Here is a 15,898-nt window from a genome sequence, read left to right as displayed (position 1 = left end):
CATCTCTGTAATTTGTTGACTATTCCAACAGTCGGGGACCCCAGCGATAAAACCTCTTTACTTCTCAGAACAACAAGCTTCCCCGCTTTTATTTCAGGATATATGCTTCCAATTGTACTTCCCCAGATGCCTTCTTACTCCACTGGGGAACAGATCTTTTATACACCTTTCCCCCACTACCTCTCATAGGGAAAACTCTTCTCAAACAATGTCGAGACTAGAGAATGACACGGGGACAAAGTTTGTCCTCATCCCTGCCCCATCCCCTTGGGTTCTGTCTCCATCCCTTCCCCGTCCACGCAGGTTCTGTCCCCACCCCATCCCCATGAACTCTGTCAGGGCCGTGCTGATGCGGTAAGCGAGGTAAGCGCCGCGGGGGGGGGGGGGGGGGGGGCGCTTGCCTTCGAGGGGCGCCACTGCCCTGCTGTCCGTCTGCTCACTTGCAAAATCTTTCACCTGAACTTGTGATTCTCCTATCTCCGCTGCCCTCCCCTTTTCATGCAAAGGAGCAGTATTAATTGAGGCAGGCACGCTCTTCAAGTTACGTGAGAATACAACCAGATTGCTATTTATGCTTCGGTTTGGGGCTAGCTCCTCAGTCAGGGTGAGTTTCAGAGCTTGAAACAGCATTCAAATTAAAGAGAACCTGAAATTTTAAAAGTGCTAAAAATAAGTTTTAAAAGTATTTGCCTTAAATCTAATTGCAGAATTCAGGTGCTGGGAGTCTGTACTTGGTTGTCATATGCTCAGATTTGTTTAAATCATATGCAAATTAGTCCGGTGTTTTTCACTAAACATTCCCTTGAGTGTCTGTATGTTAATCTGCATTCAAATAGAGCTCTCTGATTGGATGATCAGCTTCTGTTAAGAAATCTGCCCGGGAAGTGAACAGAGTGAGAGCTGTCCTTTGCCAAGAGAGACATCCAGCTGTGACTTCCTGTGTTTGTTGACTGAAGTTATAAAAGAGTGCCTGATTGTGGTAAATGAGAAAATATAAGTGAAAAGAGATTGGTGGCGATTGAAGTTTCTCTAGTGAGAAAAGGATCTGAATATTTCAGGATTACTTGAAGTTTATGAAGAATAGAAAAGGGTGAATTTCAGTTTAAGAGTGTTTAAATCCTATAAGCTATATAAAGGCTAGGTAGATTTAAGTGACTGTAAGCAAGGAAACCTTAATATTTGATCTGAGATAGTTGATCAGAGATAAATGTTTGATCTGAATTATATCCTTTGGTGCAAAGGAGATTAGAATGCAATAGAGTATTTCTTTCTGTTTACCAGTACAGTCAAATAATTCCATTCCACTTAAATAATTTTTTGTTATATATATGAGGGAGTAGTATCTGGATTTATTGTAAATCAAATTGATTCCATTCACAGGAATTCATATTCACATTCATGCATTCATCTGATATTATCTTTTAAGGATGAAGTTTTATTTTATGTTCACTCTGTCTCTTGTGAGCTGAGCACAGTTAGTTTCCTCGGCTGGCACGACTACATATTAGAGGTATTTTGATACTGTGTGAAGTTTTACCACAGACGGGTGACATATATAAAACATTCTCCTTGGATAGGATGTGATATGTGAAAATACATTTTGCTTTAATGAAATTGCTAAACTTTAGAGTCAGAGACTTATCAATGAGGGATACATACAGTGCTATTTTTTCCTGAGGTCCGGCTTACTTGCCTGCTCCCTTCTGTTCCTGCTCTGCTGGATGGGGGGGGGGCCCGCCAACCGATAGTCTGCAGGGGGGCACCAGAGACCCTAGGCACGGCCCTGAACTCTGTCCTCATCTGCAGAAGCCTCAAACAATTATGATTTTATATTTAAATCTTTTTATTAAAGTATAAAATGGAACAATGTGCTGTGCAATTATTGTGCATAAATTACAAATAGAAAGCAATAGTAACAGTGAGCAGCTATAATAACCCTCCTCACCACCACCCTCTACCCTTCCAACCCCAACAATAATTGATTTCTACTACCCCAAGGAATCCTAATCCACCCTGTTAAAATATCCAGGGGTACAAAATACACCCTGTTCTGTATGCCCTAGAGGGGAGAAATATGCCCTGTGAAGCACTGTTATGATTTTTTAATCTGTGGATGAATAAGAAGTCATCAACAATCTAAGGATTCAGTCTAGCTCTCCTGTCTTCCACAGTCCTTGCTGCACTAGAACATGTCTTCTCAGAAGATGTGCTGGTAGCAGGATGTACAGGATCCCCCTCCCCCCATGCAATTTTTGCTAGTTGTAGCCAGCATATTTGCTTGTTTAAAAAAAAAAAAAAAAAAAAAAATCAAAATATCGTTGTCTGCATCACTCAAACATAAATAACAGTCCAGTTCATTAACAGGCTTCAAAATAGAAAATGACACAGGGACAAAGTTTGACCTCGTCCTCGTGGGCTCTGTCCTGGCCCATCCCCGAAAGCTCTGTCTCCATCCCCGTGGTTACTGTGGGTCCCGTCTCCATGTCATTCTCTAGTCAAGACCAAGGCACCATGATTCTAATTGCTCCCTACTGGCCATGCCAGATCTGACTCCCTCTTCTCTTAGAGTAATCATCCAAGGAACCATTGAAGTGAGATCCTTTTCTAACCCCAATAACACAGGAATTCGTTCCCCATCCAGACCCTCGCTCTCTTGCTTGGCTTGCCTCCTAATTTCATAGATTTATACAGTGGTGGAAATAAGTATTTGATCCCTTGCTGATTTTGTAAGTTTGCCCACTGACAAAGACATGAGCAGCCCATAATTGAAGGGTAGGTTATTGGTAACAGTGAGAGATAGCACATCACAAATTAAATCCGGAAAATCACATTGTGGAAAGTATATGAATTTATTTGCATTCTGCAGAGGGAAATAAGTATTTGATCCCCCACCAACCAGTAAGAGATCTGGCCCCTACAGACCAGGTAGATGCTCCAAATCAACTCGTTACCTGCATGACAGACAGCTGTCGGCAATGGTCACCTGTATGAAAGACACCTGTCCACAGACTCAGTGAATCAGTCAGACTCTAACCTCTACAAAATGGCCAAGAGCAAGGAGCTGTCTAAGGATGTCAGGGACAAGATCATACACCTGCACAAGGCTGGAATGGGCTACAAAACCATCAGTAAGATGCTGGGCGAGAAGGAGACAACTGTTGGTGCCATAGTAAGAAAATGGAAGAAGTACAAAATGACTGTCAATCGACAAAGATCTGGGGCTCCACGCAAAATCTCACCTCGTGGGGTATCCTTGATCATGAGGAAGGTTAGAAATCAGCCTACAACTACAAGGGGGGAACTTGTCAATGATCTCAAGGCAGCTGGGACCACTGTCACCACGAAAACCATTGGTAACACATTACGACATAACGGATTGCAATCCTGCAGTGCCCGCAAGGTCCCCCTGCTCCGGAAGGCACATGTGACAGCCCGTCTGAAGTTTGCCAGTGAACACCTGGATGATGCCAAGAGTGATTGGGAGAAGGTGCTGTGGTCAGATGAGACAAAAATTGAGCTCTTTGGCATGAACTCAACTCGCCGTGTTTGGAGGAAGAGAAATGCTGCCTATGACCCAAAGAACACCGTCCCCACTGTCAAGCATGGAGGTGGAAATGTTATGTTTTGGGGGTGTTTCTCTGCTAAGGGCACAGGACTACTTCACCGCATCAATGGGAGAATGGATGGGGCCATGTACTGTACAATTCTGAGTGACAACCTCCTTCCCTCCGCCAGGGCCTTAAAAATGGGTCGTGGCTGGGTCTTCCAGCACGACAATGACCCAAAACATACAGCCAAGGCAACAAAGGAGTGGCTCAGGAAGAAGCACATTAGGGTCATGGAGTGGCCTAGCCAGTCACCAGACCTTAATCCCATTGAAAACTTATGGAGGGAGCTGAAGCTGCGAGTTGCCAAGCGACAGCCCAGAACTCTTAATGATTTAGAGATGATCTGCAAAGAGGAGTGGACCAAAATTCCTCCTGACATGTGTGCAAACCTCATCATCAACTACAGAAGACGTCTGACCGCTGTGCTTGCCAACAAGGGTTTTGCCACCAAGTATTAGGTCTTGTTTGCCAGAGGGATTAAATACTTATTTCCCTCTGCAGAATGCAAATAAATTCATATACTTTCCACAATGTGATTTTCCGGATTTAATTTGTGATGTGCTATCTCTCACTGTTACCAATAACCTACCCTTCAATTATGGGCTGCTCATGTCTTTGTCAGTGGGCAAACTTACAAAATCAGCAAGGGATCAAATACTTATTTCCACCACTGTATTCCTTAAACCTTCCTGGTTTCTAGGATACTCCTAGCTTCTAGGAAACCTTCTACACAGAAATGTTACCATTTCAAGTGGAAAAGGTTTTCCCTCTTGTGTGCAGCCAGAGCACTCAACCCTTCTGGGTGCTCTCTGCTACCCTTATGAAGTACCTCCTTCATCTTTCGGATTCTGGACTCAAAACTAACTGAGTACACTTGAGTGTCATTAGCACATTTCACTTCAGAGTTGATGATAACCCAGTTTCTGTTCATTCCTTGATAGTGGGATTCATGGAAGGAAGTTTGGTATGGGATTCATAGGAGGTTTGGTATGAAGTAAACCTATCAAACCAACTCCGGTGGTGTAGGATCTCAATGTCATCCTCACAGCTCTCATTAAACCTCCGTTTGAATCACTTCATTCCTGTTCTTTGAAGTTCCTCACATATAAAGTAGTGTTCTTTATAGCTCTTACTTCTGCCAGATGAGTAAGTGAACTTCAAGCCCTGGTGGTGGACCCTCCTTACACCAGGTTCTACCTGACATGGTTGTATCCAAATCCACCCAAAATTCCTTCCTAAAGTGGTATCGGAGTTCACCTCAACCAGTCCATTGTGCTTCCAGTCTTCTTTCCTAAACCACACTTTCATCCTGGAGAAGCAGCACTGCATACCTTAGACTGTAAGCATGCTCTAGCTTATTTGGAGCACACAAAGCCTCATAGGAAGTTCTCCCAGCTTTTTATATTCCTTGATCCTAACAGATTAGAGATTCCTATCACCAAATGTACTGTCTCTACTTGGCTGGCTGGCTGTGGGGCTCATAAGTTCCATAGGTAACTATGTAACTTTGTAAGTCTAAGTACTTTGAAAATACACCGCCATATCTTCTACACATGTTTTCAGGCCGTGCTGACCCTTCATGGCTATGCCACTGCTCACAATGTAAGAACCATGGCGGGTTCAGTAGCCCATTTCCGCTCTGCTGCCTTGCAGATTTGCTCAATGGAGGCAAAGTGGTCTTCTGTTTATACCTTCACTGTTCACTACTGTTTTGAGCACCATTCGAAATGGGATAGCCTGTCTGGACAAGCAGTCCTGAAAAATCTTTTTACTACTTAAGTCAGTTCATGAAAAACACTTCATTTCAAGCAGTGCTCCTGGCCTGATGTTGAACGGGCCATGGTGCTGCTGTTAACCCCTCCCATCTTCAGCAAGGACCTCATAGCTCTTTACCTGGTGGTCCAATGGGTGCTGTGGAAGAGAGTTCCCCCTATGCTCCTGTCCACACGGTGCCACCTCCAAAATGGTGCTCCTAGTGGTAGTCTTGTGCTAATACCACTAGGGGTCATAGTTCTCTCCTCCCAGTATCCACCAGTTGACCAGGTAAAAGGCCATGAGGCCCTCAGTGAAGGGGGGGGGGGGGTCTTCAGAGGTGGTGGCTGTGATCTTAGGGGGTGGGGTAGTTAGAGGGGCTGTGGTGCTCCTATTAACATTGGCCTTGAGAGCAATAGGCCGCAGCTTTCATGCTTTATTCTCCCAGCGCTTCTGGCTGGGTTATTTTATTGTGATTTTGATACCTTAATGTGACTTGCAGTGTACACTTGGTGCACACCGCAAATTGCGTTATGGTTTTTTAATGTTGTGCCGCTCATTACTGTGTAATCTGTGGCAACCTAAATATTGCTGCAGTAAAGCATGTAAAGCTGTGTTAGGGCCCTTTAAGTTGCATTAAGGGGCAAATAACATGACTTAAAACCCTAATACAGCTTGATAACTTTCCCCCCTTACAGTGACGATAGAAAATCTGTAACCCCCTCCAAAATGTTCACTTTGTGTTTACTTGTAGACAGAAAGTAAAATACATTAATATAGTGTTTGTTCCGTGTAACTTCCACAACAACTAAGTGAAATCTATATTCTAGGAATCTTTAGAAAAATAGATTAAACCCAACCCCCACCCTAGAAATAGTTTTGATAAGTAGATACCCCACTTGTCTTTATAAAATAGGCTTCATGTATACCCATTAAATGACGCTTTACTTTTTTAAAATCTATTTTTATTGATGATTTAAACTGTTAAAACATCCTTCGTTAATCAGAACAGAAACCATACAGTGACCACAAATGTAGTTCAGCAAACACACTGACCAGCATTTTCCATTTCCCCTCCGCCTTTCCATATTATATAATACAAGCCAACAATGTATTCTTATGACCTGCTATGCTTATTGTAACTCTTTTTATAAAAGTGAAGTGAAGCAAAGAGCATTATAAACAATATTTTGATTCATAGTATTCTATCCCCATCCCTGCTCCCTCTTCCTCCCCGACTCTATGCAACCCCACCTTAACAGCTTGGATCTGAACTCTTATGAATCTATTCCCTGTTAAAGGGTCTGCTGCCTCTATATGGACCACAACTGAGTAGCTACTACAGAGAGCTATCTTAATCTTGTCTTGGACCGCCTCAGTTATTTCTCTGAAGGAATTGCCAAATGATTGCTTTAACCAAAGCGTCAGTCAATCGTTCCAGAACCTGACCCTCTGTCAGAAATGGGCAATCTTTATACATAGATGGCTGCACGAATGTCAATACTGCCATTAGCGGGCTGCAACATTATGTAATGTCGGAACCGGAAATGCCTAGAACTCTATAGACCACCTTTGATAGGTAAAATTTTAACTAAATATGATAAAAACAAACTGCTAGAGTGGATATTCTGAAAATGTTTGTAAAATACACTATTTAAAATCACCAAAACTCAGGTTAATGATGTTTTCTGTGTGTTTTGTGGGCCAAATAAAATTCAGTGGCAGACTGTATGTTGCTTGCCCCTTCTCTAAGCACTTTGACAATATGGCAGAGTATTTTGAAGTAGATAGTAATTTTAGTTGTAGCCAAGTTACTGCTGTTAGCAGGGGGACATGGCCCTGTACACCACCTGTGTCCAGTGGGAATTCTGGCAGAAGTGTTGTGCATGATTTGAAGTCATTCTACGCTTTTTCTTGGAAGGTGCAATAGAATGGATTACAGTAATCAAGGACAGAGAGGAACACCAGTTACTATTCTCAGTTCAGACTGATACAGAAGTGGACCCAGCTGCCTCACCAATCATAATTTAAAAAAAAAACTTTTTCTGCTGACTATTTCATAATGTACTTCTGTATTACCTACCCTCTAATCCCTTCCCCACCAAAAAAGGGACCAACGCGATTTACGGAATGTAATAAAATATAATATAAAACTCATAATACATACTGTCTCACTCCTTACTTTTACTAGGGAGTGAAATGGGCCACACCACGAACTTCAAAAATTCATGTCAATAGATACTTGCTCCCTAATCATCTTCCCACAATTGGTGATCAGGGTTATTCAAAGTCAGCTACCTGGCAGTCAGTGTCATAAATTCAACCCAAGCAGACTTTGCAGTGCATGAGGACCTAGTCTACCTTGTAGCTGTTCTTGTATTGTTTTTTCATGTGGTTTCTCTCAGGCCCCAATGATCAAATCCCCCACACTGTTCCGAACAGTACTGGAAAATTAACACTGGAACAATGCGGATGCAGTGGGCAGGGCGCCGCCATCTTGGAGGCGGCACTGGATCCGTCATTGCAAGGTACAGATGGGAGGGGTTCGGAGGGTGCTAGACCACCAGGGCAGATGGGGATGATGGTAGAGTTGCCCACTGGGCCACCAGGGAGTTTTATTTTTGTGTTAGGGGGTTAGCAGGGCTAGAGGTCCACTGGACCTGCAGCAACCCTGTGCCCCTGTGTCAACAGGCTAGGGGTCCACTGGAGCGTCAGCCCCCCCCCCCCCCCCCATGTCCATGGAAGGGAGAAGGCCACTAGGTCACAGTTAGGGACCTCCAGCCCCTTGCGTGTGTTGGGGGGGGGCCCTGTAAGCATGTAATTGCATGCTAATCAGGGATCCCCATTCCTCCCCAATGTTCTGCAAACCCTAATCCGCAGGAGCAGCGCCAATGTTTAGCGCACTGCCCGCTGAGCATTGAGGAAGAATAGTAAATGCCCTGTTTAGCATGCATTTGCATGCTACTTGCGATCAGAGCCCGTGAGCATGTTGATTCACATGCTTGCAGGCTATGATCATTGGGCGGGAGCAAACGTGAGTCTTAGTATGGCGCTAATAGCCTCTAGTACCTGTGTTTGCTTCTGATCATCGGCCCCTCAGTGCTGGGGAACCCTTCATTTGAGTTTCTTCTATTGCTGTTAGCAGTGCAGTAACAATACAGCTTTCATGAAAGCAGGTGCACCTTTTTTATTTTGACTAAAAAGAACTTCAAAACTTGCTGTTAGTGAAGTGGCCGAGAGGAGGTAATACTGCTGGCTGGGGATAAAGGTGGCAGGGAGAAAAATGTTTGAGGGAGAGATGGGTGAGTACATAGGAGATAATTTTGGAGGTGGTGCGTGAATGAATGAATGAAGGGGAATGGGTGGGTGGATGAGCACATCATGGGTAGGCTAGTGGTGTAGGTATTAGATAGGTGGTTGAGTGCATTAGAAAGGTTCAAGGGGATAGAGGTGTTAGCAGAAAATGATTACTAGTAACTGTTGATGTCTCTTCTCTTTGGCCTCCAGATCTTATATGAGAGAACCCTCTGTTCTATTGGTCCCCTGTTCTGTGAACAACTATGCTGGTTTCATTGATATATTCCAGTTTTCAACATTCATTTTGATCCACTTAGCAATGGAGCTAAATGGAATTACACACAAATGTTAATCTATTTGTCTGTCCATAGTAAATGTACAAAACTCTCCTAACTGCTTTTTCCATATCATCAAGCTGATCAATCCATAGACTGGTGGGTTGTGTCCATCTACCAGCAGGTGGAGATAGAGAGCAAACTTTTGCCTCCCTATATGTGGTCATGTGCTGCCGGAAACTCCTCAGTATGTTCTCTATCTCAGCAGGTGGTGGTCACACACAGCAGCAGCTCTGGCTAGGCCTCCAAGCCTAATCCTTAGGTTTTGTTGAGGCCTGGGGTTGAGGGCTCTTTTGAGCAAGTGCAAACCTGGTGGTGCCAGGTCCCTCCTTTTCTCCCCCCTCCCGCTGGCTCCGTTTAAAAAAAAAAAAAAAAAAATTTTAAACGTCTTTAAAGGCGTTTAATTCGACGTTTCTTTAAACGTTCATTGCAGCTACTCACTGGGACACCAGTTCGTTACAGCTCGGAGCGGCAAGCAGGTAATTTTACCTTTTTATGGCGGGCAGGGGGTTCCCCGATTCTTCTCCTCGTGGCAATGGCGTCGGAGGGCGAGGGCGCAAAGGGGTCGCTCCCCGGATCGCTGGAGCGCTTCTAGAGGGGATGCGGGGGTTTTACAACCTGATTCGCCCTTGATGGGTGACAGTTTAGTGACCGATGAATGTCCCGGTCGTTCCTCCGGCGTGGCGGTTTTTTCCCGCCATAAACGCCCATCCCCCACTCCTCGCCTCCGCCATCTTGGCCGGCCACGCGGCTCGGACGGCTTCTTCGTGGGCCGCCCTTGAGGTTGGAGACATTAATGCCATGAACGCCCTTAATTTGGGCGACGGCACAAGCGGCTAAAGTTAAGCGCCGTTCTTCCCGCGCGGCTCCTTCGCGGAGTTTCGCGCCGGACGCCATTTTGGATGCGCAGCATGTCTCTCCCCCGCTATTGCGAGCGCCGGTTGAGAGTGCGTCTAGGGCTGTTGCCCAGGCTGCGGAAGTGCTCAGTCTGGGGGGTTTCTCCCCCGAGTTTGTTTTGCTGCTGCATCAGGCTTTCCTCATGCAAAACGCTGCCCCTGCTCCCTCTTCTGATAAAGAGGTTGAGGTTCCCAGAGGTAAACGCCCTCGGGTTGATTTCCAGGCCTTGGAGGACTTTGTCTCCTCCGATGTAGATGAGGGCAGCGTGTCTGAGGTCTCCCAACGGTCCTTTGCGGATTCCTTGGAGGAGATAGATCCCCGCTCGGATGGAGCGGATGACCCCTCTGCAGCGCGGCTTTTTAGCCCAGAGGATTTGCCCAACCTGTTTTTACAGGCCATGGACACTTTGAAGATTTCCTCTCCGGAGGACGTCTCTCCCTCAGCCCCTGTTGGCTCTGCCATTATGCTGGGGACGAAGCGCCCGCCTAGATCCTTCCACGTGCATGATGCCATGCACACCTTAATTGCGGCTCAATGGGATGTCCCGGAAACGAGCCTTAAAGTGGCTAGGGCTATGTCCCGCCGCTATCCTTTGGCTGTGAGTGAACGTGAGGCCTATCTGTGGCCTACCGTGGATTCTTTAATCACTGCGGTGACTAAGAAAACGGCGTTGCCGGTGGAAGGTGGCACGGCCCTAAAGGATGCCCAAGACAGAAGATTGGAGGCGGCCTTAAGGTCGTCCTTTGAGGCAGCTGCTTTAAGTTTGCAGGCCTCAGTTTGCGGCTCCTATGTGGCCAGGGCGTGCCTGACTATGGTGCAGCGGGCTTCCCCCTCGGATCTTTCCTTGTGGGCTGTTTGGCCGGCCCTGGAATCGGGCTTAGCCTATTTGGCAGACTTGCTGTATGATGTCTTGAGAGCCTCAGCTAAAGGCATGGCTCAGACAGTCTCTGCGCGGCGGTGGCTTTGGCTGAAACATTGGTCTGCTGACCACGCCTCTAAATCCCGCCTGGCTAGATTGCCTTTTAAAGGCAAGCTGCTCTTTGGGGTCGAGCTGGACAAAATCGTGTCCGATCTCGGCACGTCTAAGGGCAAGAAATTACCAGAGGTCAGGGCTCGGGCTAGTACTCGTCCCGGTACCTCCAGAGGACGGTTGCTGGAAGCCCGTCGGTACCGCCCGGGCAAGTCGGGTTCCTCTGCCCCCTCTTCCTTCAAGAGGAATTTCTCCCCCAAGCAGCATTCCTTTCGCAGAGACCGCCGTCCCGGAGGTGCTCCCTCCGGTCCTCCCCCAGGGTCTCGTACCCAATGACGGGGCCTTGGTCCACGCCCCAGTGCAGATTGGAGGACGGCTGTCCTCGTTTCTGGGCGAGTGGACCACTATAACTTCAGACGCGTGGGTGCTGGAAGTCATCAGAGACGGCTACAAGCTAGAGTTCTGCCAACCCTTAAGAGACGGGTTTGTACTCTCTCCCTGCAAGTCTCCGGTCAAGCTGTGGCAGTGCAGCAGACCTTGGACAACCTGATCCGCCTGGGTGCGGTCGTTCCGGTGCCAAAAAATCAGATTGGCAAGGGACGTTACTCCATTTACTTTGTGGTTCCAAAGAAAGGAGGTTCTGTCCGGCCTATCCTCGACCTCAAAGGGGTCAATCGGGCCTGGAAAGTGAGGCACTTTCGCATGGAGACTCTCCGCTCTGTTATAGCGGCAGTGAAGGCAGGAGAGTTCTTGGCTTCCTTGGACATCAAGGAAGCGTACCTGCATATTCCCATCTGGCCTCCTCTCCAACGCTTTCTGCGTTTTTCAGTCCTGAGACGACACTTCCAGTTCAGAGCCCTCCCTTTCGGGTTGGCTACTGCTCCGCGGACCTTTTCCAAAGTAATGGGGGTCTTAGCGGCCTTCCTGCTAAAGGAAGGAGTACAAGTCCATCCTTATCTGGACGACTGGTTGATCCGAGCCCCCTCTTATGCAGAGTGCGGCAAAGCTATGGACCGGGTAGTTGCTCTTGTGAGCTCCCTGGGATGGATCATCAACTGGAAGAAGAGCCAGCTGCGCCCAACTCAGTCCCTGGAGTATCTGGGAGTTCGATTCGACACCCAAGTGGGCAGAGTGTTCCTGCCAGACAATCGGATTGTCAAGCTTCAGGCTCAGGTGGACTAGTTCCTAGTAGCCTCTCCTATTCGGGCTTGGGACTACGTGCAGCTGTTGGGCTCTATGACGGCCACGATGGAAGTAGTGCCCTGGGCCAGGGCTCATATGAGACCACTACAGCTATCTCTGCTGCTGCGCTGGACTCCGATGTCGGAGGATTATGCTGTGCGCCTTCCCGTGGACCCAGCAGTGCGCAAGGCGCTGAGCTGGTGGACGCAGACAGACAAGTTGTCTGCAGGATTGCCTCTGGTGACCCCGGAGTGGATTGTCGTCACGACAGACGCCTCTTTGATGGGCTGGGGAGCCCACTGCTTGGGAAGGACAGCGCAGGGGCTCTAGTCTCCTGCAGAGGCAAGTGGTCTATCAACCTCCTGGAACTCAGAGCCATTCGGTTGGTGTTATTGGAGTTCATCCCGGTACTGGTGTTGTAGCCTGTACGGGTCCTGTCGGACAATGCCACGGCTGTGGCCTATATCAACCGCCAGGGAGGTACCAAGAGCGCCCCTCTAGCCAAGGAGGCTATGAGTCTTTGCCAGTGGGCGGAAGCGAACCTGGAGCAGCTTTCAGCGGCCCACATTGCCGGAGTCATGAATGTCAAGGCGGACTTTCTCAGTCGCCATACCTTGGAGCCCGGAGAGTGGCAACTATCTGCTCAGGCGTTCTTGGACATCACGAAGCGCTGGGGCCAGCCGAGCCTAGATCTGATGGCGTCATCGGCCAATTGCCAAGTGCCGCGCTTTTTCAGCAGAGGACGGGACCCTCGATCCCTGGGAGTAGATGCTCTTCTCCAACAGTGGCCGACACAAGAGCTCCTCTATGTGTTCCCGCCCTGGCCCATGTTGGGCAGGGTGCTAGACCGGGTGGCAAAGCATCCCGGCAGGGTAATCCTGGTGTGTCCGGATTGGCCCAGACGTCCCTGGTATGCGGACTTGATCAGGCTCTCAGTCGACGATCCTCTGCGGCTGTCAGTGGAGCAGGGCCGGTTACATCAGGGTCCCGTGGTGATGGAGGATCCCTCTCCCTTTGGTCTTACGGCCTGGCTATTGAGCGGCAGCGTCTGAGGAAGAAGGGCTTCTCAGACAAGGTCATCGCCACTATGCTGAGAGCGAGGAAACGCTCTACTTCTACTGCTTACGCCAGGGTTTGGCGTATCTTTGCAGCATGGTGTGAAGCAGGCTCACTTTCTCCCTTCACTGCTCCAATTTCTTCAGTGTTGGCGTTCCTGCAAGAAGGTCTGGAGAAAGGCCTGTCGCTCAGTTCCCTTAAAGTCCAGGTAGCGGCTCTGGCTTGCTTCAGGGGCCGCCTGAAGGGTGCTTCCCTGGCTTCGCAGCCAGATGTGGTGCGCTTTCTCAAGGGAGTTAATCACCTGCGCCCTCCTCTGCACTCAGTGGTGCCTGCGTGGAATCTCAACCTGGTGCTAAGAGCATTGCAGAAGCCGCCATTTGAACCCTTGTCAAGGGCATCTCTGAAAGACCTGACGTTGAAAGCAGTCTTTTTGGTGGCTATCACTTCAGCCAGAAGAGTTTCCGAGCTCCAGGCGCTCTCATGTCGAGAGCCTTTTCTACAGTTCACTGAGGCAGGAGTGACTATTCGCACAGTGCCTTCCTTTCTGCCCAAGATTGTTTCTCGCTTCCATGTGAATCAGCAGCTCTGTCTCCCTTCCTTTCGTAGGGAGGACTACCCAGAGGAGTACTCTGCTCTTAAATATCTGGATGTGAGACGAGTCATCATCAGATACTTGGAAGTGACCAATGATTTCCGGAAATCGGATCATCTGTTTGTCCTGTATGCAGGTCCTCGTAGGGGTCTGCAGGCTGCTAAGCCTACAGTGGCAAGATGGGTCAAGGAAGCCATTGCAGCGGCTTATGTGGCCGCGGGGAAGGTGCCGCCTATCCAGCTGAAGGCTCACTCCACAAGAGCTCAGGCGGCCTCGATGGCAGAGGCCGGTTCCGTCTCCTTGGAAGAGATATGCAAGGCGGCAACTTGGGCTTCGGCCCATACATTCTCCAAGCATTACCGCTTGACTGTGGCTGCTCGGGCGGAGGCCCGGTTTGGAGCTTCAGTGTTGCGGTCAGGGATTTCTATGTCCCGCCCTGGGTGAGTACTGCTTCGGTACATCCCACCAGTCTATGGATTGATCAGCTTGATGATATGGAAGGTAAAATTATGTATAATCATACCTGATAATTTTCTTTCCATTAATCATAGCTGATCAATCCATAGCTCCTCCCAGATATCTGTACTGTTTTTATTCTGGTTGCATTTCAGGTTCAAGTTCAGTCTTCAGTTACTTCAGAAAGACTTCGTGTTCAAGTTTTTTCACTTGGATTCTTCAAGAGTTAAGACGAGTTTGTGTTACAGTGAGCTGCTGCATTCCTCTCCCCTCCGTTTTACGGGGCTGGATTGAGACTTAAAATTCTGCCGGCACTCCCTCCCGCTTCGTGCGGCTGTAGGGCAGTTTTGTACCCCTCCCGCTTCGGCGGTGTTAGGGTCAGTCAGCTCCTCCCGCGGTTGCGGTTGCAGGATAAGCCAGATCCCCCCGCATCGGCGGGTGTGGTGTCCCTCCCCCGCTCCGCGGGGATGAGCTGGACGGATTCCCCTCCCCCACTTGTGTGGGGATGAGCTGGGTTAATTCCCCTCCCCCGTTTCGGCGGTGGTGAGCTGGGCAGAGTGTCCCTTCGTGGGTGTAATTCTCTAAGTGCTGAGTCCTGCGGATGGAGCTTTGATATCGACATACTGAGGAGTTTCCGGCAGCACATGACCACATATAGGGAGGCAAAAGTTTGCTCTCTATCTCCACCTGCTGGTAGATGGACACAACCCACCAGTCTATGGATTGATCAGCTATGATTAATGGAAAGAAAATTATCAGGTATGATTATACATAATTTTACCTTTAAACTGATAATGATAGATAACTTTTGTTGCATAATGGTTTGGACAGCTCTTTTGCCTTGCATCTTTGATCTAAAGATGGGTCAGAAACACATTAACCTCAAGAAGTTGCTAAGGGATAAATCCTTTCAAGAGGATTATGTTGAAAACTTTTAACATGGATGAGTATCTTTCCTAGGCTTTTGTAGTGATTGTTCGTAAATCTCTTTGTATTCTGTGAACTTGTAAAATCTGAAAATGTATAGTATTTGGACTTTCAGAGAAAGGAAGAAGCTTTATAAATAAAGATATGAGGTGACTGAGCAGATAAAAATAATTTGAATTAGGCTACATTTTTAGGTTAAATTATTAAAGTATTAGTGCCGTTCTCTTAATTTACCAATTGAATGAGCCTAACAGTAATTGTTCCTTCTTTCCTAAGTAATCCAGCTAATTCTTTCTTACTTATATTTTCCAAGAAAGAAAACATTCAGGACATTCTCAGGAGCCAGGTTACCCATGGGGTCCTCTTACCAAGGTGTGCTAACGGATTTAGTGCACACTAATGAATTAGTGTGTGTTAAGTGCCATGAAGCCCATTGTTTTACTATGCATTTAGCGTGCCTTAGTAAAAGGACCCCTATGATTTTATCTGTTTATAACTGCATCACTCCTCCTTTTGATATTATAGAATAAAGATATTGATTAAATAATAAGGAAAATTAGAGCTCTATGGATAATGTAGATGTACTGTTAAGAAAGAGAGAACGAAACCTGGTAGTCGTATAACGGAAAAGATCAGGAATAGAAAAATGCTTTAAAACAGAAGAGAGAAAAATCAGAGGTAATGCAGAAAACAACTTCTAGGTGTAAGAATATTTCTTTATTTGTTTGGCATATTTCTAGATATAAACAAATTTTTATACCCTGCCTAAACGTATGCATTGCGGTATAAAGGTATCATTAGACAGGTTCCTTTTACTGAGATATTG

The 15,898-nt window shown here is 47.3% G+C and overlaps 1 protein-coding gene across 5 annotated transcripts in view; it reads left to right on the top strand.

The window, feature by feature from the left end:
* The window catches only part of SMARCA2 (SWI/SNF related, matrix associated, actin dependent regulator of chromatin, subfamily a, member 2), a 679,721-nt gene that overhangs the window by 133,772 nt on the left and 530,051 nt on the right, over window positions 1-15,898 (top strand). The window lies entirely within an intron of this gene.

This window comes from Microcaecilia unicolor, chromosome 2 (assembly GCF_901765095.1).
Source record: "Microcaecilia unicolor chromosome 2, aMicUni1.1, whole genome shotgun sequence".
Lineage (NCBI taxonomy): Eukaryota > Metazoa > Chordata > Amphibia > Gymnophiona > Siphonopidae > Microcaecilia > Microcaecilia unicolor.
Note: the sequence above shows the minus strand (reverse complement) of the source record. Positions and strands in the feature narration are given on the sequence as shown.